The sequence below is a fragment of the Anser anser genome (assembly GCF_964211835.1).
Source record: "Anser anser genome assembly, chromosome: 5".
NCBI classification, from domain to species: domain Eukaryota; kingdom Metazoa; phylum Chordata; class Aves; order Anseriformes; family Anatidae; genus Anser; species Anser anser.
Window position 1 is genome coordinate 16289315 of NC_139725.1, and position 16047 is coordinate 16305361.

General features: G+C 35.8%; 2 protein-coding genes across 2 annotated transcripts in view; one reads left to right on the forward strand and one right to left on the reverse strand.

Annotated features, from left to right (window-relative positions):
* The window catches only part of LOC310900530 (uncharacterized protein), a gene marked incomplete at its 5' end in the record, with an annotated part of 545595 nt that overhangs the window by 258734 nt on the left and 270814 nt on the right, over positions 1 to 16047 (reverse strand). The gene's annotated exons all lie outside the window — the stretch shown is intronic.
* The window catches only part of LOC310899750 (uncharacterized protein), a 566537-nt gene continuing 559503 nt past the window's right edge, over positions 9014 to 16047 (forward strand). The window contains exon 1 of the mRNA XM_083836630.1: positions 9014 to 14684. The gene's annotated coding sequence lies outside the window, so the exon portion shown is untranslated. The remainder of the gene's footprint in view (positions 14685 to 16047) is intronic.

The following is a 16047-nucleotide window of genomic DNA, read 5'->3' on the forward strand; positions in this document are numbered from 1 at the left end:
ATTTCTGAAAACACAGAAAACAGGAAGAATTGAGCTTCAAGAAATTAAGGGTGAAAAAGATGACTTCTCATCAACAGCATGATTTATCACTTCATCCATGAAGGCTGATAAGTTGAAAAGTACAGACTAGATCTCAGAAAATGACATTTACAATGAAAATTTTGTTGTATAATATTAAAGATAAACTCCTTCCATGCTTTACTAAATTACTAAATTGAATTAATTTTCTTCCAATAGACTTTTTTGTGAAGTGGTATATGGGAGAAATTAAATTTCATCACTGATCTGAGGCAGCCTTCTGCAATGAACTCTTGTTTAACAATACACTTTTCACTACCTGAATATCTGGCCACAATATTGTCTGGGATTGCAGTGCCTGTTGCTGTGTTTACTACCATTTGATGTATAACGCAGTTGGTATCAGAATAAGTTAGGTAATTAGCATGCAAGCAGAAATGAAAATCTGATCTATTTGCCAGTGCTTATAATTACAGGCTTTTCTCAACAAAATCTGGAACACTAAGGTATAAAACAAATGCAAGATTAAAACAATGTACTTATTTAGACTGGAAATATATTTAGCAAGGATGTATATATCATAGTTCTCTTTTCTATTTTAATGCAGTTATGCACAAGGCCAACAAATGCAGAAAATACTCCATAAGAGAAGACAAGGCTTCACCAAATTTTCACCTATAGGACTCAATATAGATGCATAAAGATGACTTCATTGAATAACAGAGGTTAACAGAGAGAGAAAATTCTAAAGGGAAATCAGAAAAGAATGGCAATTCAGACTATATAAGAACCTTTCCTTCACCTCTGTGAGGACTCTAAAAATCCTAGACACAACACTTGGATGGTATCACTAATCTCCTCTAAAGCTGCAGTTTTAGACTTTTTTTTGTGGTTATTACATATAGATATAAAAAGAGCATATATAATGTCCTTTTTTAATTTTTTTTTCTTTTTGTAAGGTGTACAAAGAGTGGTGTGAAAAAGCAGACGAAAAAGAAAGCAAAAAGCTGTTTTTCCTACACCTTGCTCACTGTCATTGACCATATGCGTAACAGATCCGCACCTTGCTCTAAATGTTGTGTCCTATATATGTTTGCGTTGAGCAAATCTGAAGATGCCAGTGTAGTACAATTTCTTTTTGTTGTTGTTATTTTGTGTTTTTTTTTTGTTGTTGTTGTTGTTTTTTTAATCTTCTGGATTTGTAATACTACTATTCATCTTCAAAATATTACTGCCAGATAGCCTAAGCTTCTGCATCCATTACACTTTAATTCAGTGATGAAAGCAGTTTGTTCTATCTCAAGCAAAGTGCACGTGTAAAGCTTTGCACATAATGTTAAGAAAAGGTTAATGATATCTAATACTGACAACTCACAGACAATCACAAATATAATTTTTTAAAATTCAACTGAAGAAATTCTATAACTAGCTTTTCATTATTTTCATCTTCAGGCATTTGCTTGCTAGTTGATTCTGGATTCCCTTTAAAAAAAAATGCTGTCAGTCTTTGGTAATTAAGAGCTGATTAATCACATTTGTTGCATCTGATTTTGCTGATTTTCCTCTGTTGAAATGAATCTTGCCTTTAACTAATGGATGATAGTGATGATAACAGAGGACATTTTAATCACTAAGGACTGGTGATAGGTGATTTGCTGGTTTAATTGAATTGTTACTTGACTGCATATTATCTTTGAGGGTACTGTGATTTGAATTCAAAGGCAGAAGGCATATTGTAAGGTAATGTGAAAAATATGTTTATTTGTTGCCACTAGGTCAGAAAATACTGACTTTATTTTCTAATTGCATTTGGAAAATTGAGCATTAGAAACTGGAAAATAGAGCATATTTCTGGAGATATTCTTCTCCCCTTGCTTCTCTGGAGGTTTATACATTAAAAACATGGAGAAAAAAGAATATTTGTGTATTGAAAGTGTTTGCTAATTGAAATATTTCTATTCCACAGCCACACAATTGATTATGCAGGTTTATAAATTCCTTTGTGCAATGCTTTAAAAAATGTAAGCATTATGGAAGAATTATTGTCTTCTAGGTTCTTTATTAAGATTTCTATTACTTGTTGGTTGTGTTCATTAATAGGCTTTCACAGCACATTCAAATCTTAACTCTGAGTGATTACTATTTTTGCCTAATTTGAAGAAAGGGTCTACATAAGAAATTCTTAAATTTATTTAAGAGAAAATCAAAGGGGGATAGAAAATAAATCAGTCCTTGCAACTGCAGAATAATTAAACATCTGTATTAAAGAATGTAGGAAATAAGGAGGAAATGCAACAGCTGTAAAGAAATTGAACTATGAAATAGATAATCTAATATTGTGAAAGATTACACTTTCTTTTTTTTTCCTCTAAGATTCCACAAATCTGAATAACTGTAACTGATAAGCCAGATATTTTATGAGGGTAATTAATAGGATCTACATAAAGAAACAGAGTCAGGGTACCCATAAACGAACAATATACAAGTAAGATTTGTCATGATCTTAAAAGTTATGTCTCATAAATCTTCTGCAGATCCTTAAAAGAATTGGGAAAAAAATACAAAAAAAAAAAAAGTATGGACAAATGAAATCAGTTTTTTTTAAAAAAAATAAGCTTTTTGTAATTTTAGTGAACTTTTTATATGGTCCTCATTACCAAAGAGGAAAACAAGAATTACAGAATAAGACTAAATTATCTGTTCTCACAGTGAAGGTCACTAGTGACCTTCCATAGGATCTATATAATTCAGTGCACACATGCACATGTGAAAAAATCTGTGAATAACAGCGACAGAATTTGCTGATAATCTTAAATTATTTTGTAGAGACAGAATCTGAGTATGAAGAACTTCAGAATTTCCTTACAATACCCAGTGATTAAGTTATAAAATGTCAATGTGAAAATTGAATGTAGTTAAGTACAGAGTATCCCTCGCTCCACTCAATCAATTTTAAGTTTACACACATAGCAATGGGCTCTCAGCCTAACCATTACCATTCAGGAATAAGACCTTTGAGTTATAATAAGTAGTTCTATGAAAATACCAGTTCAATAGCAGCTAGAAAAATAAACTGAATCCTAAAAATTATTGGGAAAGAAATAGTGACTAAAATAATATAATAATTGTGCTGCTGTAGAAATAGATGGACTCCATGGAATACCAGTAACTTTTCCTTTTCTCTTTCAAGAAAAAAACAGTAAAGATGGAAAGGATTTAGAGAAGGACACCAAGGATGAGAAAAGGTATAGAGCATGTTCTATATGGGAAATGATTGAATAAATTAGGATGAAAAACTCCTGAAGGAAGAAGAAGACCACAGAAAGCTATTTAATGATGACAGACCGGGAGAGCTGAATAGTTATAATGAACCATCACTCCCTTCACTACAAGAAGGGTCTTCTCACTTGCCTCTTCATTAAATATTTTTGTACTTTTTTAGCAATGTACACATAAACATGTAAGCATAAATGTACTTTGTATATTCTACTATCTAAGCCTTCATACCACCAGGGTTTCTTTCAGCTTGTGTGATTTCCAGAGGTATATTAAAGAAGCCTACTGATGACAGACTATAGCTTCCTTTTTCTATCAGAAATCCCAGAACACTTATTCCCTTGACAACTGCTAATACTACTTTCAGGATTTTTTTTTTTCCTGACTAGCGCATAAAAAGAAGGAAAAAATTTTGTCCTGTTTCTTGTTATATTATGACATCAAGGCATGGACTAGCCTTGAAGAGGGCAGAGGATGGGCAAAGGCCAATGGGACTCATCCCGTTCAACACGGCTAAGTGCCAGGTCCTGCACTTTGGCCACAACAATCCCATGCAGCACTACAGCTTTGGGGCAGAGTGGCTGGAAAGCTGTACAGAGGAAAAGGATCTGGAGGTTGATGCTCACCTGAACATGAGCCAGCAGTGTGTCCAGGTGACCAACAAGGCCAACGGCATCTTGGCTTGTATCAATATTAGTGTAGCCAGCAGGACCAGGGAGGTGGTCATCCCCCTGTACTCTGCCCTGGTGAGGCCTCACCTTAAGTACTGTGTTCAGTTTTGGGCCCCTCAGTACAAGAAGGACATCGAGGCCCTGCAGCATGTCCAGAGAATGGCTACGAAGCTGGTGAAGGGTCTGGAACACAAGTCCTGTGAGGAGCAGCTGAGGGAACTGGGGTTGTTTAGTCTGAAGAAGAGGAAGCTCAGGGAAGACCTTATTGCTCTCTACAACTACCTGAAAGCAAGCTGTGGGGAGCTGGGGGTTGGCCTCTTCTTGCAGACAGAACTAGAGGTTCTCAAGTTGTGCCAGGGGAGGTTCAGGTTGCAAATTAGGGGATGTTTCTTCTCAGAAAGAGTAGTCAGGCGTTGGGATGGGTTGTCCAGGGAGGTTGTGGAGTCACCATCCCCGGGGGTGTTTAAAAAAAGGTTGGACGTGATGTTTAGGGACATGGTTTAGTGGGTGATATTGGTGGTAGGAGGATGGTTGGACTGGATGATCTTGGAGGTCTTTTCTAATCTTTATGATTCTAAAGTGTTGCAGAAACAGCATAATTTTTCAACAGAAGGCTAAGCAGGAATATAAGAACAAGCAAATATGTGTAAGAAAAAAGGTATGTGAGAGAGGTAATAGCGGCAGTTTTAGAAAACTGTCCTAGAGGGAGGATTAATGTTTAGAAATAAAATTAAGGAACATTTGATTTTTTTTATTATTTTTTATTTTTACTGGCTTTATGAAGCCTCCCAGAGGGTTTTTGTTTTCATTTTCCCAGATCTTCAAACAGTATTGTCTTTGTTATAATTACATTCCTTAGTCTGATGGGTAAGGAAAGTAGAGTTGAGGATCTAAGTTGCAAGTGACATAGAAAGACCTCTTCATACATGTGATGTAAGAGGAGAAGAAGCATGGCAACCTGTAGCCCTAGCCTCTCAGTTATCTCTTTATATATGCATACAACTTTGTGAATGTAAAGAATGCTTTCCTTGCTTCTCTTGTCACAACTGGAAAAATAAACAAACAAAACCTCAGTAAGACATTAACTATTTACTTGCACTTTTCTGACCATGTTTTGGTTTTCATTATATTTCCTTGAAAAGGTATCTCAAGACTTGCAATTTTAACTGTGACTGGAAATTTTTGTTCTGTTCGGTTTTGGAGTAAGTGAAGGCAGATCCTATATCTAACACGTAGCTCTAAACACAGGTGATATTTAGAAGTGATCATGTATGATGTAGATGAAGAATGTGCAAACATTTTAATCTCTTCTGAAAAGTCCAGTCACTCCTTTCAGCTCTGAGAAGGTATTTAGTCTCTTCAGAGTTCTGTTTTCATTCCTTTTTTTTTTTCAGTTTTCTCCAATGCTAATTAGCTCTTAGAGGATCTCGATCCTGATTATTGTCTGATATACCTAAAAATGTTCTAAAAGGCATCCCACGCCCCACAAAGGCAAACTACATTCATTTTTCTAAATTCTTCTCACAAAGAGGGGAATAGGCAGAGTAAAAATCTTTATTGGCATGTTGTCCTAAAATGTAGCTTTGCTGACTCACAAAAGATATTTTCGTACAGATATCTGTACTCTACAGAACTGTGATTTAGAAGGCTCTTGGAATTGCTGAGAATATAAATGAATTTGAAGTACTGTGTAAGCAAACTTTAAGTCCAAGCAGTCTTCATGATCTAAACATTACAGTTGCATCATCATTCCCAGAGTGGTCACTTGCTGCTGTATTTTCAGCTTTGACTAAGTTTTAGGGTTTTCTACGCCAAGTAACAGTAGGTAACAGTAAGTAGAAGTACCTACATTTACAACACTGGGAATTAATTTCTTAATAGAGTTCATTCTTAGACTTATATTTATTATTTGTTGATATTATATTAAATTTATTAGAATTCATTTAAAAAACATTCAGTTTAAAATTTTGTGAGTATTCTTTCAAGCATATCAAAGACAGAACAAAGCAGATATCTTCTGATTCAGGGACTGGAGAGAATAGTGGCATTATTGTTTTAAGGGACAGCAAGATACTACTCCTCTTTTCCCCATCTACTTTAACTGACAGTCCATTTCAGCAACCACTGATACCTGAGATCCAGTCTAATAAATAGCATGTCTGCACATACTGCTAGTTTTATCTGTCTATCAGGGGCTAAATCTACACTAATCCTGACTGTAGAACTGGAAATGGAGTTTGGAAAGGGTCAGGAGAATTCAGTCTATTGAATTACAAGCCAGGGCTCACTGAAGTTGCTCTGCTACTAACTTGGACTGATTACTTTTCAAAAACACAAGGTAGGGCAGAAATTATCTTTGTTTTTCAGCTCAGAAGTCTGAGGTATTTGAGGATTTTCTTCTTTATATCTTAAAAAAAAAAAAAAACTTTCTAAAAGCAGCTGCAATTGTAAGCAATGTAAAAGAAAGGGAATAAATAGGTTTAGTATTTGGTATAACGCCTTAGTGTAAATTATTAGCTGGGGACTTCTAAAATATGCACTTCTTAAAGTCTTTTGCCAACCACTACAAATATTTAGCAAAGATTTGCTTGAATCAGAATCCTAGTTCCAAATACATCTAGGAAGCCAGAATTCAGATCTGAAATTCATACTAGTGTTCTCACAAGGATGAGAAAAGCAACTAGAAGACAAAACCATTCGTTTTAAACATGTAGATGTGTCAGGGTTTGAATGAATATACATCGTGTTGTGCTAATGCATTTTAATAAAATGCACATATGTATTTGCAGAGATGCTTTAGAAAAAAGTGGTGGTATATTGGCATATGTATTACCTTAAGAGTTTTACATTAATGTAAAATCTTACAATGAGTTACTACAAAGACTTGACACTTTGATGCTGGGAGGGGGAAACCTTTAATAGTTAGCAAAAGAGAAATCCCAGTGGAATTTCCTGTTGTCATGGAAGAACAATCCCAGAATTAAAATGAATGTTTTACAAGAAGAGTTACTCCTCTCTAAATTAGTAATGTTTTTAATATGGAGGATAATCTTGGATACTGGGTCTATGTCTATATGGATTTTCCATTTTCAACACAAGAAAATATTTTCTTCTCATTAATTTAGGGAATACCCTGTTTGAAATTTTATATTGAGTTGTCTGTGTTTACAGAAGTAGAGGACATAGGAAGAGAAAGAAAGAGGTGAACCTTGTAAATAGGTTCAGTGTTTAAATTCAAACTGTTGCCGTTTAAGATTTGTCCAAAACTGGAAATGGTTGCCTGGCTAGAGATGCATGTCATCCTTCTTTTGTGAATTGTTTAGGAGTTTATAAAAGATCTAACATCATGGCACTGCAACTTCTAAGTGTTATTCTCCTGTTAATACAGATAAAATAATATGATAAAAGGTAGTCTAAGTGTTCTAGACACTAAATGTTAATTTGAAATAGAATATTACTTTTATTAGTATTCTGTATGAAGGAGAGATTCATTGAATGGGATCATCCAGCAGATCCAAACACACAGTGGAGTCTTAAATATCCAAAATGGCACTAAGCCACCCATAACCTCCTTAGTTTCTGTGCTAATTTTGGGAAAGCAGTATAACTGAATTCTTGTCAGTTATATTACTGATTTAGCATATCAAAAAGCCAAATCAACTCCAATGTCTTTTGAGGCTGTTGAAGGCTAAAACATCTAAGAAATTCTGTTTGAGAATTTCAGAAAAACTTCCAAACTTTGACTGTACAAAAAAGACAAAGCTTTACAAGATCTACCTATTGCAAATGTGTTATACTTAGACGATTGCCTGGGGGAGGAAAGAAAGAATATTAAAGGTTTCTTTGTTAAAACCATTTTGAAAACTTTGTCATTTCATTCTTTTATTTTAAACTCATTCTTGGGAAGCTTATACAAATAAGGACATCTTGAAACCATATTAGGTATGAAGTGATTCCACTAACAGCTGACTGCATTGAGGCCATTAAAAGCCAATCCTTGTACATCTATGACAAGGGGTGTCCTGTTGGCCAGGAAATTAGTAAATTGATGTGAAATTAAAGGTAATTAGTCATCACACTTTCACAAACCCTGTGAAAATGTTTTAAAAGCATCTAACAGCTGTTGACTAATAAAGACAAATAGTGTGGTCGATGGAGAATGTTTTAAGTGCTACTAACAAAAATGTTAGCATTCCATGAAAGGAATACATGACAGCAGCAAGATCAGAAAAGATGGTGCTGAGGAAAAGGAGTCATGGAAACATGGGTATCAGATGTGTGAATCTGAGCAATTAACTGCCACAGACCACAGCCTGAGTTTCTCCAGAGTAGTTATACGTAGTGACCAGCTAAGCTCATGTGAGAGCTTTTTCCCCTCTTGTTAGTATCTTGCTAGGTGCACTAGACTATTTGACACACATGACTGTTCCCCATCCTCACCCCTCTTGGAAAAAAAGAAACTAATGCTGCTCTAGTCTTTGGCATTGATTAAAATAGTCCACCAATTGAAAGGCTGTCTAGGATAGCAGCATTCTGTATCTTGATAGAGACTGTTTATTACTGTCTTGTGTGAATTCCTAAGGATCATTCTATGGACAGTATTACATGTTAGCTGAAAAGGGAATATAATGTTTATAATACAAGTGTTACCACTGCTGCTTTAATTTACAGTTTAGTTTTGTTTTGTTCATTCCTTGCATGTGCTACCAGCATGTTTGTATCAAGAATACGAGCTCCCAGGACAAACAGCTAATTACAGAAAACGTGACATCCCTCTCCACATCCAAAATTAAAACAATTCTTCTCACCATAGGCTTATGCTGCTTTGCACATAGTTAGATCTTTAACTTCATTGTTATTACATTTTCTTGGCAATTCTCATGATCCTAGGTTCAGATCCTCCTGAATTCTGCAGACTGATTCCTTGTTAGAACTCACTGTTATGTAGGAATCAAACTCCAAATCCAAACGTCTCTCCATATTGAAGAACATTGGATTTAAATATTTAGTTGGGCTTTGAGGCCTGGAGGGGAAGAAGAAGACTGAAGGGGGAAAAAAAGACAGAAGATTGAAATTTTAATTTTAAAATGATTTAGCTATCCCCAGTATTCAAGAATTGTTTTGTCCTAAATCTGAGTGGAATGTTGCAGGAGGTAGATGTTACTCTTCCTTTCTCCAAGGTTTACTTTGCTCACACTTCAGTGTCTGCATTGAAAAGTCCAGCTATGAGAAGGACAGTTGATAACTTGGCCACCAATAAAATAAAGAGTAATAATAGGAAGTGGGAAAGAAATGGGACCGTATAATAGATCCCATTCTGATATTCACTGTTCTTCACAAGACATTCAGGATATGGAAGCCACGACAGATCTGGTGTTCTCTAGCTGTGCCTGTGACTAACTCTTAAGTAAATCTTGTAGCACTGAAGGGTAGTATAGCCACATGATTTTATGCTTTATATCCAACGAATACACGCCACACTGAGTAGTGTTTTTTTCTGAGTATAAGAGTTCCTTCTTTCTTTTCAGATAAGTTCCCTAGAAAATGAGCTTCCTGTTCTGTAAAACTTAACTTACACTTAAAAAATATGTTTGCATTTTTACTGTGAGGCAGAATAAACAACAAAAATATTCAGTAAATCTGCAAAGTATTTACAGTGAAATAGAAAATTATGAAATTTTATCGAATGTTTAAGTTCTGATTCAAAGGAAGTACTAGCCGCTGTTACTATCTAAGCCGTATCTTAGAAGTTTGAAGCTCTTCAGCATGAATCCCGGTCTTCTGCGTTAAAGGATAAAGGACCTTTTTTTTTTTTTTTTTTCCTAACAGTAGTAACAAATAAATGTCTGTATGGAGTACCTAAAATTTATATATATACATAGCCACTCTGCTTGCTACCTATCCATACAATATGAAATTGAAATATTGTTAGTTAAAAGTTTACTTTTTTGTGTGTGTGTGTTTGTTTGTTTTTCTTCTTCTTACAAATTGCTTCTATCAACCATCTTTGATTGGAGAACATATATCATCCTTTTTATTGCTGAAAATCTTTCTGTGGAAATATAGTCTTGATTAGAAAAGGGCACTTCCTGATTCAATGTGCACATACCTTTCACAAAAAGAGTTGTACTTGTTTATAAGTAGTAATGTGGAGCTTTAAATAGCAATTTGTTTTCTGAATGCCTCCTCTTTTAGTTGGATACACATGCTGTCTTTGACGTCTGTTTTTTTGTTTGTTTGTTTTTTCATCTAATATTAATGAACGAAAGGAAAAGGTCTGATCACAAGAGGGTTTATCTGAAGCAGTGATGAACCACAGAAGAGAGAGGATTAGGGAGACCTTCCATTGCTATAATCTTTATTTTGTTTTGAAGTGTTGGGAAGAAGCTCAGCAGATCATATAGCCCTCAGTTCCCCAGACAAACATTTCTTTTAATGTTCAGGACAAAGGTCCTGAACTGACGGCCCAGAAGGCCAACTGCATCCTGGGCTGCATCAAAAGAGGTGTGACCAGCAGGTTGAGGGAGGTGATTGTCACCCCTCTACTCTGCCCTTGTGAGGCCCCGCCTAGAGAGCTGCATCCAGGTTTGGGGCCCCAGCACAAGAAGGGTGTGGACCTGTTAGAAAGAGTCCAGGGGAGGGCTACAAAGATGATCAGAGGGCTGGAGCACCTCTCCTATGAAGAAAAGCTGAGAGAGCTGGGCTTGTTCAGCCTGGAGAAGAGAAGGCTCTGGGGAGACCTCATTGCAGTCTTTCAATACTTAATGGGGTCCTATAAAAAGGATGGGGGAGGACTCTTTAGGAGACAATTCTTCACTGTAGTGTATGAGGCACTGCACCAGGTTGCCAAGAGAAGTTGTGGATGCCCCATCCCTGGAGGTGTTCAAGGCCAAGCTGGATGGGGCCTTGGCCAACCTGATCTAGTGGGTGGCATCCCTGCCTACGGCAGGGGGCTTGAAACTAGATGATCTTTAAGGTCCCTTCCAGTCCATGTCATTCTATAATTAACATCTTTAAAATTTCCAGTGATGGAAATTTCCTAGGCCACATTATTGTTACTTGATAATGTAGAATTTATTATTGTAAAAAATACTTATTGTAAAAAGAATCTGCATTATCCCCTTCTCCCCTTCAATTCCCATGCAGCCTGTGGTAGACAGTTCCCCTTTCCCATCTCTCTACATGCAGAAAATAACTTTTTTTTTTTTCCAGGAGTTATTCAACTGAATTAATATAATTTTAGTTACCAGGTGTCCTTCACCATTGTCTACTACCTGAGCAGTTAACACAACTACTTCTAATAAAGTGTATTTAGTGGCAGTTCAGAGCAGTTTCTGATTTGCTATTAGCCAAATTTTGTGTAAAAAGCACTCTGTTCATATGTACAGTGTTTGAGACTATGATAGACCTCAGAAAGCATAGTTAGTAGTAGTTGCAAATGAATGATCAATGGTTGATGGTGATCATTTCATCTATCCACTTGTGACACTACAGAACTAAATGCAGCATTTTAAGACCAGATTTTTAAATCATGTATTACTTGTTAATGAGAAATTCAGATTTTTTTAAATTTTCCAGTAACTGGCCTCCACAGAAGTTTGTCTACCATACACTACTTTTAAGTATACATTTTTAGGTACAATGAAAACTGATATCCTGAAATTAGAAGGAAGACAAAAAGCACTGAGAATAAATTCAATTTCTGGGCTGGCTTGTATGGTAGATATATTTCTCAGAACACTTTTAAAACCTTTATCAGAGATAATGACTTTCAAAGAAAATATTAAAATGAAGTACAAAATGGCAATGGGATTTTCATGAAAGTTAATATTCTTTATCATATGGACCAAAAAACAAGATATTATTAAGACTTAGTGAATCATTCAATTGTCGGTATTTTGAAGATGTATATCCAGCCTTCCAACCATATGTGCATGACTATGCACTTTTATTTTTCTGTTTTTCAGAATCCATTTCTTGTATATCTTTTGCTCTTAAGGCTCATCATTTTGTAGACCTGACTTTTGTCCACATCCTCAAAAAAGCTTGTCACTGACCTCAAGGCAAAGATGAGGTTAAGCAGTACAGTAGTGATTATGCTAGCAATTAATGCCAGAACAAGTAGCTTTGAGTATTTCAAATGATACAAAGAGAGAGGAAAAAAAATCTGGTGAACAAATAGAATTAATATTATCTTTCCTCTTCAACTGCAATAACCAGGATAACATTGACCCTATACTGGCTTTCCAGTTAACCTTGACTCATAAGAGACAGCTCTCACTGGTTTTGGAAGAATTTGAGCAGGAATATCTCTTTATAGATAAGAGTTCTTAGCTTATTACTCCGGAATATTTTTATTGCTTTATAGACTTTCTGCAATGAGTTTGCTTCTATTTTAAGGGGAAGAGGTTATTAAGATTTGCAGAAGTGTTAGACTGTGGAATATTGTTCATTGCGATGAGTTGATCAGGGTCTTTGATTAAGCTCTAATGACTTAAGGTGGAGACTGTAGGCTGAGCTCAGTGCACTACACACTTTGCACTACCACACTAGCATGCCCTTTAAACTGTCCATGCATCACTCAGTATCAAAACAGCTCCAGATGCATGAATAGGGGAAAAACCATTAACGTCCAGATTAGAAAACAAAACCTAAGTCTTCTACTCAGTTTTCCTATTAGTTTTAATATCTTCTTGCAAGACTGACTTCTGGTGTTCATACTTGCAAGCGCATAGGTGAGCATAGTTTGCTTAAGGATAATGCAAAAATAATCCTCTTGATGTGAAGTCCTGTCCATTGGAAGCCCATTGGATCCTAACTTGCCTACTTATATGCCAGGCAACATTTATCCTGTGCCTATGTGGTTGCACAAATGGCTAGGTGGTTCAATTGGCTCAGTTCATCATAACATGCAAGTCATCACCTGTTTTTTTTATTTTTTTGTTGTTGTTTTTTTGTTTGTTTGGTTTTTTTTTGTTCTTTCATCTACTTCTGAATTTAATACAGGTAGTAGTAGAGTAGCTTTCTGAGCTTATTTGCATAATGGATTCTTGAAGGATTTTAAAGATGCTTTTCATTAAGGGTTATGGACAGGAACAAGTTCCGTCATACCCAGCATCACTTTTAGGCTGTAGGACTGAATCCTTTATTGAACTAGTGTTAGCTAAAGGGAAAGGTTTTAAGAAACAATGAACTGAAACAGTGAACATACTGTGTTTAAAATCATTTGAAGACAGGTTGTTTCACAAAGCTTTGCTTCCTGATAATTGGAGCCGTTTGAAGAGTAAGTTCCCTGCTTCTTTCTCTATAACTCATCTCAAGAATATTGACTAGTAATAACAGCTCTAAATTACAAACACATAAAAACTGCATGGTTTAAGCAGTCTCTGAGTTGTGTCCATCTCACCAGACATTTGCATCACCACTGAAAGTGTGAAGGCTATGAGGTAAGCACTCAAAATGCAGTCATCACTGGCCCATGAAATTTTCAGGTAAGTCTGATTTATTGTTTTCTATCTTCCTCTGTCTTGGGACTTTCAGGACACGGTTATATCCCAAACTGAAGCTTTACACACACTTCAATTTCAAAAAGTGCTTTTGGAGATCTTACAGTTTGCATGTGAAATTGTATAGCTCACTCTAAAGTTGAGTCTTCTCTCATTGGGAATGCTGGATCGGTTTTCAAGATCTATCTCTAACTTTTAACATAAGATTTGAATTCTGTGTCTATTCAACAGCTATGCCTAAAGTGTTGCCGCAACAATAGACCTCCCTGAGATTCAGATGTAGGGTGATAAAGACTCTCTAAGGAGCATTACTGTTTCAGTTCTACTTCAGTTTTTCTGTCATCTGCAGAATCTTCTCAAGCACTTTGGATGTTTTCTCATGAATGTATTAATTGTGAAAGACCAAGCATGTCATTCCTTTTAAACCTGTTCTTCTGCCACAATATTGCAAGATGCATTTTATTCTAGTTTGCTGCTTGACACATTCCATTTACATACTATTTTAACTTATGCTATAGGCTGAAGATTTCTTTTTTATCTTTTATTGCCTACGTGTTTTCTCAAAATCATGGTATCTATTATTGTGCACCTCTTTGCAGTCAAATGTAAAACATTTCTGGCTGACAGTTCTCATCTTCTGCTCATGACTCTCACGAAGAATTTCTCTGAGGTAACAGACCTATTGCATTCTGTTGGTGCTTGAAAAATTTGTTAGCAATCAGCAAGTTAGTATTGCATGATTTTCTCCTTTGCATAACACAACAAATGGTTTCAGCTTTCTGTGATTTTTTTCAATGTACAGCTCCCCAGGCTTTGCAAGGTGGCAGCAGCAGCAGAGGAGGAGGGATTTGAGGCAGCAGTGACTTCTGGGGTGACAAAAAAGGAGGAAAATTCCTAGCTTTTTTTTTTTTTTTGGTTTGGTTTTGTTAAGCATGTAAGTGGAGGATTGCGCTACCTTCCAAAAAAATTTTAACCAGTCTGAATTTTATCAGAGACTATCTAGTTTACTCATGAAATACAGCAGAAAGAAATGTAAAAGAAATGGACATAGCAATTTAAGAGGAGACATCTGTCTCCTCTTTATGTTGTTCATAAATTAGCTATTGCATAATCCGGAGGTGTTTGCATGCTGATTTTTGTTTAACCTTGTCTTTAGGTCTTCCTTGATACTCTTTTAAAGAGAATCCTTGTAGGAAGTACAGCAGTTCCACAGGTACTTCACTATGAGTTAATAAGAAGCTTGCTTTGTGTTTTATTTTGCTTCATTAGCAGAAACTTCAACATATAATGCAATTCAGCCTCATTTATTTAATAGCCTTGATGGAAAACAAGTAGCTCTTTGGACAAACTGTCAAGAGAAAGGGGTTGGCTGGTTTTAAAGGATGCAAGCCAGTTAGTATTACCCTTCAGTGCCATCTGGTCTGGAAAACTAGCCAAAATACAGTCTGCCAAACTCCTGGAATTCAGATAGGAATCCCTGATCTGAGGAAACACAAGAGATTTCATTGTCCTCCACACTTTCAGAAACCTATTGCACAATGATGAAAGTTGTGCAACTTGCTTGGGTAACCCCTTCACTTCTGAAAGGGTTTCATTTTGTAAAGATATACTGTACCTATGTAAACAGGGCACAGGTGGACTATATTGTTAGAATAGAAAAAGCCAGTACATTGCCTTTTAAGGAAAAATTATCTCATGCTCAGAGTACTGACATAAAGGAGAGTGACAGAGAGCACATCATCACCAGCTGTCCCAGATAAATATTTTACACCCATAATAGTACTACATTAATATTGATGATATATTGATATTTTCCACTTTTGCTATATAAATTAATGAACTACTGGAACAAACAGCCAGAAGGAGTGGGATGATTTGTTACTCTGTAGCTTCCCCAATTTGCTGTCTTCCCAAGGCTATACGTTATCAAGAATAACAAATGGAATTCATATGGCTCCTTCATTAGCATGCATTAGCTGTATCACAGTGTGCCTCATGGTTTATTAGGGTCAGTTCAGGAGAACCTCCATATCTTCAAACAATCTTCTGTAAAGAAAAGTTAAAAAAAAGAATTAGGATATCTTTAAGGAAAAAGCTTTTCAATCTGTTTTTGGTCTCTTGTTAAGTTGTAGAAGAATTTACAATAAAAGTATATAATTTGATTATATACATTTTATTATATAAAAAATATATACTTTTATTGCCAATCTTTATTAAATGGGTTCACCCTATTAAACTTGTATATAACTTGTATTTTCTAATTATGTTGTTTAGAAATGTACTAGATGATTATCTGTATCACTTTTTAGTCAAAAGACATTTCCTGATTTCTGGAGGTTGCACTCTGTTCTTTCTGTTTACAGTATCCATAGGGGTCATTGTTGTCGGTCTATTTATATATATATTCTATAGAACACAGTCAAGTTTGCCATATCACGTTATGCACAGAAACATCGCAAAATGGGCCCTAGCTCAGTTTATAATCTAACCTAGGCAAAAGGTAGAGAAAGACAATCCCCCATTTTGCCAAAGTTCTATACAGCTCAGTGTCACCTCAGGAAAGAAGACTGTTTCAT